The following is a 12,255-nucleotide window of genomic DNA, read 5'->3' on the forward strand; positions in this document are numbered from 1 at the left end:
CCGACAAAAAACTCCTATACTTAAGAAATTAAAGTATTAGACTAAATTCAATTTAGACTAACAAAATATTTCGATACACTCTCTACAGCCTTCTAATCAGCTCAGCAACACAGCCTCATATCACATAATCCACGTCATTCACGCATATAAATCATGTATCAATCTCAGATTCGCTCCGCATTCTCATTCATACAGATAAATCACAGTCAATTTTACATGAATCTTAAATATAATTTAAATGAAAGCATGTTACGCACGACCGGTCTGTATATAAAATATTGTCATATAAATCACGGAAAATTATGCAATCTGATTTTGATTATTGTATGCACATGAAATTGTAAATTGCTAGAAAACTTCTTATTGATTTATGACTTGTTAAATATAATAAATTTTTATACGTGCTGAACATAATAATGATTTTTACGTACAAATTACTTTCATTGAAATTACTTCTTATTCTTGCCAATTTTGATTGATATAAATAAAAGGTGGAAAATGTGCTACAAATTATTTTTGAGTATTTTTAATCGTTTACTACGATCATTAATATTTTGGTGAGTGGATTTTGTTTTCAATTTGATTGAATAGATGGCTCAAAATTGATTAATTACGTAGTTTGTGCTTCTTTTTGATGTTTACTCTTCAGAGTCTCGAAAGAGACTGAATAAAAATATTGATGCGGGTATTGCAACTAATGAGTTCATTATGACATAAGTGAATTACCCCTCAATTGTTAAATTCAAAATTTTAAAAGCAGTTATTTTCTAATTTACAAATTCTTGCTAATTACATCACTTAATTGTGCATTTTGCACTTTAAAACTTAACATCCATTCACTTCCTCCAATTTTCTCAACTTCTCAGCTTTTAATGCTCAATAATTATTAGAAAATCTTGATATAATTTTCACTTTCCATTGCTTTCCATCTCATTTTGATTTTTAAGACACACGAGATTAATTCAAGCACGAAGTAAATAAAGAATTAAATCCACTTTACTGCATGATATGAACCATCAGTTTAATCATGTAACCTATCTCATTTCGACGTCACTTTTTCTTCTTTCCACAACATAAATTTTCTTTCGGAATAATCAAAAAGCAGAGTGAGTAAGAAGAAGAACTTCAATCATCCAAAACACGCTCTGAATGTACGAAAGACAGCCAAAATAAATTATGCAATTCATCATCATGTGTAGACTTTTATTGTATGTATTAAAATTAATGCTACTGAAAGGCTCATTCGGGTAATTTACTTCGAACTGTATCATTTAAGGCGTTATGAAAGTAAAAGTAACAGGATGAACTGGATGTCTGGAAGGGGCTTGACTTGAGACAGTTACTTTTTGAGGTTCTCTGGATGTTGATTTTTGAGGTTATGATTTGTTCACAGACAGGTTATGACTGTAATTTCCAGGAAATTTAGAATTTCCTCTCATAATTTACTGTCATAGCTATCAATTTCAAGATCCAGCACTGTCAAAACTCTCAAAAAATCCAATTTCCGATAAGAAAAATGCGTCAATAAACCCTTAACAGCAAGCTATTGTATCATGGCAATAAATAACACCAATAATATGCACTTCAATCGATTGTTGGTCCAATATACAGACAAGAAATGAGCACAATTTTTCAGAAGATCGGCATCGAAAGTTTCTCCAAACAAAAAACAACTTTTGTTGATATAAAAAGTTAGGAACAATAACAACAGCCATGAAGGCATGAATAAATAGGCTCAAGAAGTGATTCGCATGGAACAATAAAATAAAACGTTTATCTTAAATAGAATTATCCACAAAAAAATTGTGCGTGTAGAGAATTTATAAAATTTATTTAACAATTCAAGTCTTCAAAAATTGCTTTCTATGAGCACAAAACAGAAGCTTCCACTGATAATCACAAAACATAGAAAAAACAATACTAAGCGACAGAGATCTTTCAGGGCTTAACACAAATTTTAAGCTCGAATGAGTTTGAAGAGCTCATGCAAGCGAAAAGGTAGCTAACTCATTGTTTCTGACAGTTGCTTGCTCTTCATTTTATGATTGAGTTTTTTTCTTGTTAGTATTGTCTCTTTTAGCTTGATTTTGTGGACTGGATTGTTTTGTTTTGATTACTTTGTGTGGGTTGATGGTTATTGTGCATTAAGAGCATTTACATCGTGCCTTAATTGCAGTTAAATAGGCAATAAATTGAAAATCAAATAATTTTTCAAAATTTTTTTTGAACTTTTTTGAACTTTCCAAAAATTTGAATCTCAAAAAGTCGTTAAATTTTGAAAACTCAAAAACCGTTAAAATTGAAAGTTCTAATTTTGATAAATTGTTTTGCACTAAGCTCAGTCGACAGAAAAGCGTCTCAACCATCTGACTGATGTGACAATTTTTTCATATTTTTCGTAAATCATCAACTTAAGTGCGTGCAAAGACTCAATGTTATTATTTTTATTTTCATTGCAATGAATCAGACTTCGTCTTACAACTTCCATATTTTTTCAATGTTTTACGGTCATGAATCTTTCTAATGTCAAATAGACGCCTAGAATTTTTACTTGACATCCAAGATGGAACTAAGTAAGCGATTTTGATGTTACTTTATTTTTTTGGAGAATCTGCGTGGGGTTAAGAAAAACTTTAATGATGAAAGAGATTTAATGATGAGGTTTTTACCTTATTTTTCTAAACATTACGCGTATGGTGAAATGGTGTTATATCCAAAATGCTTATTTTTTAAGGTTTAATGAGTAAAACTGCCCACATTCAATGATGTGAAAAATCGCGTATCCAACTAATGTTTAATAATTTTATGGAATATTTATGGATTAAATTGAATTTTACTATTAAGGTATCTTCTGTATAGTATTGAGTATTGGTCTGTTTTGGAATCATTTTCAGAATTTTTAGGTTAAATTGTAAGAATTAAATTTAAATCCTGAGATTTATTTTAAATCCTGTGGTTCAAAGATAATTCATAAGTTAATCCATTTAAATCTCATTCTGCGAATCGAAATTGATTATTAGACTTAAATTTGATCCCTAGATACATTTAACGTTAATCCTGCGAATCGAATTTGATCATCATGGTTTATTTTTGACGATCATAATTTAACCCAAGGATTAAAATTTAATTTTCGGATTAAAAAAATTAAATTTATATTCAACTATCCAATCGACCAGTACAGTAAAATCCTATAATAACAATAATCAAATTGGTAAGCGATGTTAATGTATTTAAGGTCACAGAATCAATTCGACTCGTTACGTCTGAAAGAAGGTTTCTCCCTTCAACAGTGAGAATTACATGAATATATTTTCGACATAGCCATCATGCTGCTTAAACTACACAAAATAGTTATTAATTGCGTATTTTATAATATTTCAATTATTTAAAAGCACAAATTATTAAATTTTGCGCCACTTCAAAAATGTTATTAGTAACGATGTCTGCACAATATGCTCATCGGGCACTCGATTACGTGAATAACATCTTCTTCCATTGTTTTATTCATGGAATGGATTTAACATCGCAATTTTTTTCTACTTAGTCAACAATTTTTCAGTCGCTTTCTGATCAAATCTAATTCATCTGTAAGAAATGTGCTTGCGTATGTGGATGATGACGAGACATTATGAAAGTGATGAAGACAATAGTGCAATAAAAATATTTAACTAGACTTGTAATTGTCTGTAATGATGAACTTGTCGCATAGTTGGTGACAGTTTTCAGGGCTTTTAATCGTTTTGAGCAATTTTCGGTTGCTTTGTCTAGCTTTGGATGTGCTTACTCATGAAACTCATCTGTTTTTAAACGGTATGGCACTTAATTGCACTTCTAGAGCTTGAAATTCATGTATTAACGAAGAATTCAAAGTTTAACGGAATAAAAAAATTCAAAATTAACGGTATTCAAAAATTCAAATTTAACGGAATTCAAAAATTTAAATTTAAGGTTGTTTAGAAATTTAGAATCAACGAAATTCAAAAATTCAAATTTTCTCTCACATGAAGTTAGCTTCATACTTACTTACTTCGCTGGTCGTACAGATCAGTTGTGATCCATGACCTCCCACAGGAGTCGCCTGAAGCTGGCTCTATCGCTGGCGACCACTTGCCAATTACTGATACCAAGTGCATTGCTATCTCTATCGACAGCTTCCTTCCAAGAGTTCTTTGGGCGTCCACGGGCTCTTTTACCGTCCAGAAAGTCAGCTTTGAAGACCTTAATTAATGGGCTTTCCTCAGGTCGCCTAATAACATGCCCAGCCCAACGCAACCTGTTCACTTTTATTCGCTTTACAATATCAGCATCCCTAAAGAGCTGATAAAGTTCTGCATTACTCCTGCACTTGAACAGGTCACCTTCTTTCTTAGGGCCAAAGATGGTTCTAAGAATTTTTCTCTCGAAGACACCCACAGCATTTTCATCCGCAACAGTCATGTTCCATGATTCCGAGCCATACAGAGCAATTGGGCGGATTAACGTCTTGTACATGGTTACCTTTGCGAGTCTCGAGATTCTCTTGGACGTTAGTAGGTGTCTGACTGCAAAATAAGCACGCTGGGCTGCCAAAATCCTTCGCTTAATTTCCATAGTCGTGTCGAAGTTGTTGGTGATAATAGCTCCCAGGTAGACAAACTCATTGACTACCTCGAAACTCTTATCTCCAATGACAAGATGTGAGCCGACTAGCTTCCTTGTTCTTTCCGAAGCAGACACCATCAAGAACTTTGTCTTATCGACGTTAACGTGGAGGCCGATTTTGTTGGCTTCTTTTTCCATTTTGGAAAAGGCGTCGGTAACAGACCTGATATTCCTTCCAACAATGTCCACATCGTCCGCGAACCCAAGTAGCTGCGTTGACTTTGTAAATATCGTTCCCTTTAGTTCCAGGCCAGCTCTTCGAAAGACACCTTCAAGAGCGATATTAAACAGCTTAGTGGACAACTCATCACCTTGTCTCAGTCCGGTCCTACACTCAAACAAGCTTGAAATTGAGCCTTGGACCTTCACGCCACACGATACTTTTGCAAGTGTCGCTTTAAGCAACCTTATCAACTTATGCGGAAAGTTGAACTCTGCCATGATGTGCCACAGTCCCTCTCGGTCAATTGAATCGTAGGCCGCTCGGAAATCAATGAAGAGATGATGCGTTTCCACCTTCATCTCGTAGCTCTTCTGAACAATCTGTCTGATGCCAAATAGTTGGTCCGAGGTCGATCTCTGTCGTCGGAAGCCAGCCTGATACTCGCTTAAGAACGCTTCCGCAAGGGGCTCAAGTCGCATTGCTAGCACTTTCGAGAGCACCTTGTACGCTGATGGGAGGAGGCAGATCCCTCTGTAGTTGGAACACGTCATCTTACATCCCTTCTTATGTATCGGGAATATCACACCGGTCATCCATTCATCCGGCATCCTCTCCTCTGTCCAAACTTTAACAATCAGGTGATGAAGTGTATCAATAAGCTCATCACATCCGGTTTTGAACAGCTCTGCTGGCAGGTTGTCAATACCGGGTGCCTTATTATTTTTGAGGCCACTGATTGCCGCTGCTACCTCATCCAGTGACGGAGGCTCGAACTCCTTCCCATCATCAATATCATACGGGTGCCTTGACTGTACAGCAGTGTCCTCCACTCCATCATTGAGAAGCTCATTGAAATGCTCCTTCCATCGTTCCAGGACTCCATCCTTGTCACATACTAAACTGCCATCCTTCCTTCTACATACCGAAACTCTTGCGTGAAATGCCTTTTTCGCTTCGTTTATGGCTTTATAGAATTTCCTGGACTCATTTGAGCTGAGCGCTTCTTGTACATCGCTTATGATTTTTAAATCATACGCTCTTTTCTTCCTTTGAAGCAGTCTTTTCTTCTCTTTCTGAAGCTTCCTTATTTCTTCTGACTTGGCTCTCGTCACTCTCCCTTTTCTGGCATCGATAACTCGCTGAACAGCTTGCTCACATTCATCATCAAACCAGGTGTTCCTTTTGATTTGCTGTATACCAAGACAATTTTCTGCTTCATTCTTCAGCTTCATTCTGACTTGAATTATAAAACCGTTAAAATTTGAATTTTTATGATCTAAAAACTTAATTTTAATATCAATTTTCACACATCTCTTAACAATAATTATCACTATATTCACTCTCACAGTACATGCAAGCATCGCAATTTTCAAGCTCTGTATTGACAACAGCAAAAAGATGCGACGAGGAAGAGAAAGAAATTAACAAGATGAGAATTTGATGACGCAATGGGAAAGTTTTTCTTCTCATGCAGCATTTGCATTATGGAAAATTGTCTTCGATAAGTTTATTGCTTTGTTTGTTATCACAGAGAAAATTTATTGCTGTCTAAGCTGTGCTGAGATTATTCGGACGAAAATAATAAATCGATATAGTATGGCACATAAAAATATAGTTTCGAATTCTAATTGTTAATAATAAATGAGTTTAATTAATTTATTAATGGTGAAAACGCATTAAATGCCAAATTAAAATATTTTTAGACACTAATCTGAACGTGCTGAGAAACGCTCATTAATATCTGTGCCAGTCGAGTCATTGTATAATTTATTATTAATCATACTCCTACGTTTCTCAACCATCCATTAAGATCATTCTTTTTTTCTCTGTTCAATTCCAGTTTTACTTTACTTAAAATTTCGTTTCGCAAGAATTGACCGTTAAAATTCAAAAAATGCGAATGTTTTGTTCATAAATGACGTCCGTATTTTAAATTGAAAGCTTTTTAACGATAAACTGTTAAATTTTGAATAATTTTCACTGAACACACCAAAAACCGTTAAACTTTTGAAATTTTTTTACTGAACGGACCAAAAACCGGTAAATTTTTGGATTATTTTTACTGAACGCACCAAAAACCGTTAAAATTTCAAAGTTTTTTAACGGCTCCATCTTCATGTTACACATCATTCAATAACAACCCCAATTCCATCAACTGATGCTTCTTTATGGATGAATTTGGATTATTATTCATAGTTTAATTTAAATTATGAATAATGAATCATTTGAAGAGTTTCTGTGAAAAATTACTTAAATATTCATTATTTCTCGTCCAGATTGAGCTTGAGACGAAAGCTTTGTTTGGCAAAGAACGAAAAATTGGACACGACTAGTCTGTTTTGAAATCGTTTCGTCAGCAAATTAATTTTTAAACATGTTTGTTGGTGAATGCTGAATTTTAATGGATAATTGGCAAGTATGCTGATGAATAAATGATTTTGGTGCTTGATTGGATCATGTTTGTTAAGTAAATAAGAGGGATACACAAAGGATTTAAAGTTTGTGTTGATTTTGAATGATTTGATGTGAATTTCAGTAAATTTAATGCAAAATATGATTTTAACGGTTTTTGAAGTTTTAAATTTTCCAGTATCTTTTCAATTAAAAATTCAGATTCAAAATGACCGTTATTTTGTTCAAACAATATAATCTTCTAATTATTCGTGATTAATTGACTTAACCCGGCTAAAATTACCACAATTAAAGTAAATTCTGGTAAATTCCATCAAAAAAACTCTATCCAACCTGTTAACATCCCAAAAAATCATCACAGAAAATAATTAAATTTTGCATTTCAAAACAATAACAATAAAATATTCATTCACCTCTATCGGCATACTTTAAAACATCCACGCATTCCATAACCAGACTCGAACAACACAAAAAAAGAGTTTATATAAATATAAATAAACAATGATCGAGTTCGTATTTCACTTAACAAATTGAAATCAATTGGGGGGTATTTGGTGATGATGTGAATTGTTTTGTATTGAGTGGTTTTGGAAGAAGGTTGAACTCCTCCATACCCTGCCTTTTTGGAAAAATTCTTCAATTTGCTAAGGTTTTTCGAGCAAACTAAACCAAAAGACAGGTCCCTGGGTTGTGAAGGGGTATGAAACTTTGAAGACTATTTAGGGCAGTGGGGGGTAACTTTGACAGAAACCGCACAAGACATATGGTTCATAATATTTCCAACAATATTTGGAGACATACTAGTGTACCGCGGCACAGGTACCACTGATATAGATAATCTTCATAGTTTCATACCCCTTCACAACCCAAAGGCGAATAAGGACAGGATAAATGATCAATTATCAAATTCCTAATTCGACGTCACTTATGAACGCACCCCAAAAATCTAAATATGAACAGTTTCTACAATAATAAAAAAGTTTCAAAAACACAAAATGAGTAAATATTTAAACAAGTTAATTTTCAATTTAATTCAACAGTTCGTCGACACTTCCCAAAAATTAATTCTTTTATGAAATTGTTTTATTCCATCCCAACATTCATGTTCATGTCAACTTAACAGCCTATTAAATACTTACATTGACTCACTTTTTTTTCTCTTTCCCATTTTTACTTAACAATAGAACCGTTCATAATTTGACATGAAAATACCCATTTGCTTAGTAATTCATACAATATGAAATGTATACTTTATAAAATAATTTAGACATAATGTATATGTGACTTAAGTAGACATGGTGCATGACAATTAAATGTCAAATTCTCATTCTCATTCGCAAAAAAATAATAATTTTAGGAAGTTCATGGTTTTATTTAATTTACCAAGACATAATGAGACATTCATACTTCTGGTCGGTGGATTAAGCTTAACTCAATTATGTGAATTACGTAAAAAAATGTTTTAATAATCCATGAATGAAGAATTTGACTTGAGGGATTTTTTTTGGTATTGGATAGAGTTGGATAGACCACCAATTGCGTGGTAAATGATGCAATCAAAGATTTGGATTAAAAATTTTATTATCCACATCGGAATTGACTTCATTTAAGTACAGTTTAATTTTATGAGTTTGATGATCTGGAGTCTTGGGGTAGTAAATTGAAAAATTTGAATTTTTCACTGAACGAATCAAAAACCGTTAAAATTTCAAATAATTTTTACTGAACGAACAAAAATACGTTAAAAATTTGAATAGTTTTTACTGAACGAAACAAAAAGCGCTGAATTTTTGAATATCTTTTACTGAACAAACCAAAAAACGGCTAAATTTCTACAATTTTGTTTTTTATTGAACGTACTATTAAAACCATTTGAATTTAGAAAAAACCGTTAAATTATAATTTTCATTAAAACCTTTGTTAGCACAAAAATTAATTATAATTTATCTACTAAAATCCAATTGAATCTTCCGAAAGATCAATATCTCATAATCCACAGCCTTGCTTATTCTAAACCATAACATTTAAAAACAATCTTACTTCTTTTTCTTGTTAATATTTTTCGCGGTTTTTGTCGCATATCTTTAAGCTCACAAAAGCACACAAATAACCATAATCTATGCTCTGATTGCTAAGTGGGAAAAATTCATGAACATTGACGAATAAAACGCAAACTTATGATATTTTTTACTAAGTACAAAAAGTCTAAGTATATCCAAAACTTACAAGAAGTTTGTCTACAAAATAAAAAAGAAAAGTTGCACTAATTTGTTGTTGTAACGAATGTAATACATGCAATTAATGGACTTCCTTTACGAAGACCTTTTTGTCGGTAGTTCAAGTTGTATTACAATAATTACTGTGTGTTTTCATTTCTAAGGAATTTGATGTGAATTAATATTTATAGAGCTATGGAATGAGTTGAGTTCTTTCCAACATTTTGGGGAATTTCCTGTGCGTCACAGAAGCTAATTTAAATTTTTGGTAAACAGTAAGGAACAAAGAAGATCAAAATGGAATATTCGCGATGAAATTGGAATTGGATCTTGAATTCTAAGGTCACTTTGATGTCGAGGTTGATTCAAAATTAAATAATTTTAATTAAAATTCATAAATTATGTCAATTTTGACTTCCTGCCTTAAGATCCACAAATCATTGCCTTGAGCAAACAAATCTTTCAGCATAATGAGCTGAAAAACGACGACAATTTATTAAAATAACTTTCATGACAACAATCTTACATCTTCATGCTCATTCTCACTGATTCTCACATTTAAAAAGTCATTAAAAATAAACTGCAGTAAGACTCAACCTTTAAATGATATCATCACATCGTTACACATGAAGACGATACATAATAAATGAGTAAATGACGGTGAAAGTGAATAAAGTTCATAACATAATTGCTCCATTTTTAATGTTTTATATCTTTAAGGTTTCATTAACATTTGTTTTCTATTTTAAATCACAAAATAGAAGCAATTTGAAATGTTACTTCCGCACACAAATCTAATTCAATGATCAAATATTATGGATAAGCTGGAAATGATTTTTGGAGGTGGAGAAAACGGCGCAGATTTCAGTAAAAATTATCAAATTTTTAACGGTTTTTTAAAATTCAAATTTTATCTTTCTCAAACTCAAAATTTCAACGGTTATTCAAAATTCAAAATCTTCAGCGTTTTTTAGAAATTGAAAATTTTAACGACTTTTTTCTGTCAGGTCAAAATGATTTCATCTCTAACTTTTATCAAACCTCCCTGCAACCATCTCTATCGACATCAATGAATAATTCCTAAAATAACATTATTATAATAATATACAGTGATTTAATTAAAATTTCATTGTAAATCATTTGATTCCACATCAAAGGCTTCAGATTACGTCTCTCTTTATTTGTACATTTCCATGTTACATGAAGCATTCAATCACATTCTGGTATCAACATTATGTTGTTTAATGAAAAATGCAAATGTTAGAAATGATACGATTTCCTGTAAATTAAATCGAGCGACGTTAAGATGTCTTTGCTGTTTTTCATCGTAAAACAGACAAGAACGACATGGAAATTCAATTCTCGGATTGAGTTTTGTGTAATTGCAATGGTTGTTGATTTTGTTGGAATTGTGTGATCTGAGGAAGTAATTTTTTGGGATATTAGAATTGATGGGTATGTATGGAAATGTTTATGCAATCTATGCTTAAGTTAGGGGCTATTCATAAATGACGTCATTAAGGATATTTATTGTATTTTTAGACCCTTTAATCGTTTTTGTTCAACAAGTTCGCATTTATTCAGCATAAAAGGATTTTAAATCCCTAATATTCTAATTTTACTAGTGACTTCCAACTAAGACCTTCCTTTAGGTGACCTCTTAAGCTCCTCCCAGCTTTTACCGACTACTATCTGCTCCTTCCTGCTCCTATCAATTGCTACTGGCTCCAATTGGCTCCTATCGTCCTCAACCAGCTCTTGTCGACCGCAACCATCAGTTATCGGCCCACAACATCTCATATCGGCCATAAACGGCTCCTATCAGCCCCTACCGGCTCCTACCAGCTCCTACCTACTCATATCTTAATTTACCTCCATCACAAAACAATCCAACTCCTAATGAATTTACAAAATTCTTCCCACATTATTTTACATTCTCAAAATCCTCGAAATGCAGTGACATAGAAGCCATTGCTATTTACAATTCACATGACATGCGTCTTTTCTCGAAATGATAAATGAGAAATCATAAAAATTACATTAAAAAATATCTTCCATCTCGTGCATAAATGTATACATATATACATTTAATAATTCAATTAAGATGAAAACATGACACATTATACAGTAAAGCATAATTTTTCAACAATGACAATCTCATCTTGCTACTTCTGCCACATCGTATTCAGTCTCTTTGGCTCGCAAATAATTCAATTACATTTGCTTCTTTTTGTGTCTATGTACATAACTGACGGAAAATTTAATTTAATTTCTTGCTCCTTTCCCTAAAATTAAGTCGGGGGACATTTTTCATGTCTATAAAATTTAATGCAATATAGTGCATTGTGTGCCTGTGTGACTTTACGTTCATTAGGGGGTCGTTCATGAATGACGTCTAATATTGAAGGTAAGGAGGTAATCATGAGGTGGGGGTAGTAAGTTAACCGTCCCTGGGGTCCTAACATATAAGCACAAAGTCAATAAATATCTGACAGTACCTAGTGAACTTCTCATTGGAAGCGTACCCTAATATAAAAGCATATGCTCAATAAGCACCTTAAGGTACGAATTAAACACCTTACGACACCAATGAAGCTCATTGAGCATATGCTTGTATGTTAAGGGTAAGATACACTTGAGGATATGCACATTGAGCATATGCTCGTATGTTCTCGAGACAAAATCCCAAATCACCCCAAAAAAATGGATTGACGTAATTTATGGATCCCCCTAATGAGACTTTTATTATTTATTTATATATTTATTTATGTCTTCTTTGTCATCACTTTACAATGATCTCATACTGAATTAATTCTACCATAA

The 12,255-nt window shown here is 32.9% G+C and overlaps 1 protein-coding gene across 1 annotated transcript in view; it reads right to left on the reverse strand.

Moving 5' to 3' along the window:
• The window catches only part of LOC139099610 (uncharacterized), a 48,740-nt gene that overhangs the window by 2,659 nt on the left and 33,826 nt on the right, over positions 1-12,255 (reverse strand). The window lies entirely within an intron of this gene.

This window comes from Chironomus tepperi, unplaced genomic scaffold (genome assembly GCF_022539635.2).
Source record: "Chironomus tepperi strain 1889 unplaced genomic scaffold, CSIRO-AGI_Ctep_v1 contig_479, whole genome shotgun sequence".
NCBI classification, from domain to species: Eukaryota; Metazoa; Arthropoda; class Insecta; order Diptera; family Chironomidae; genus Chironomus; species Chironomus tepperi.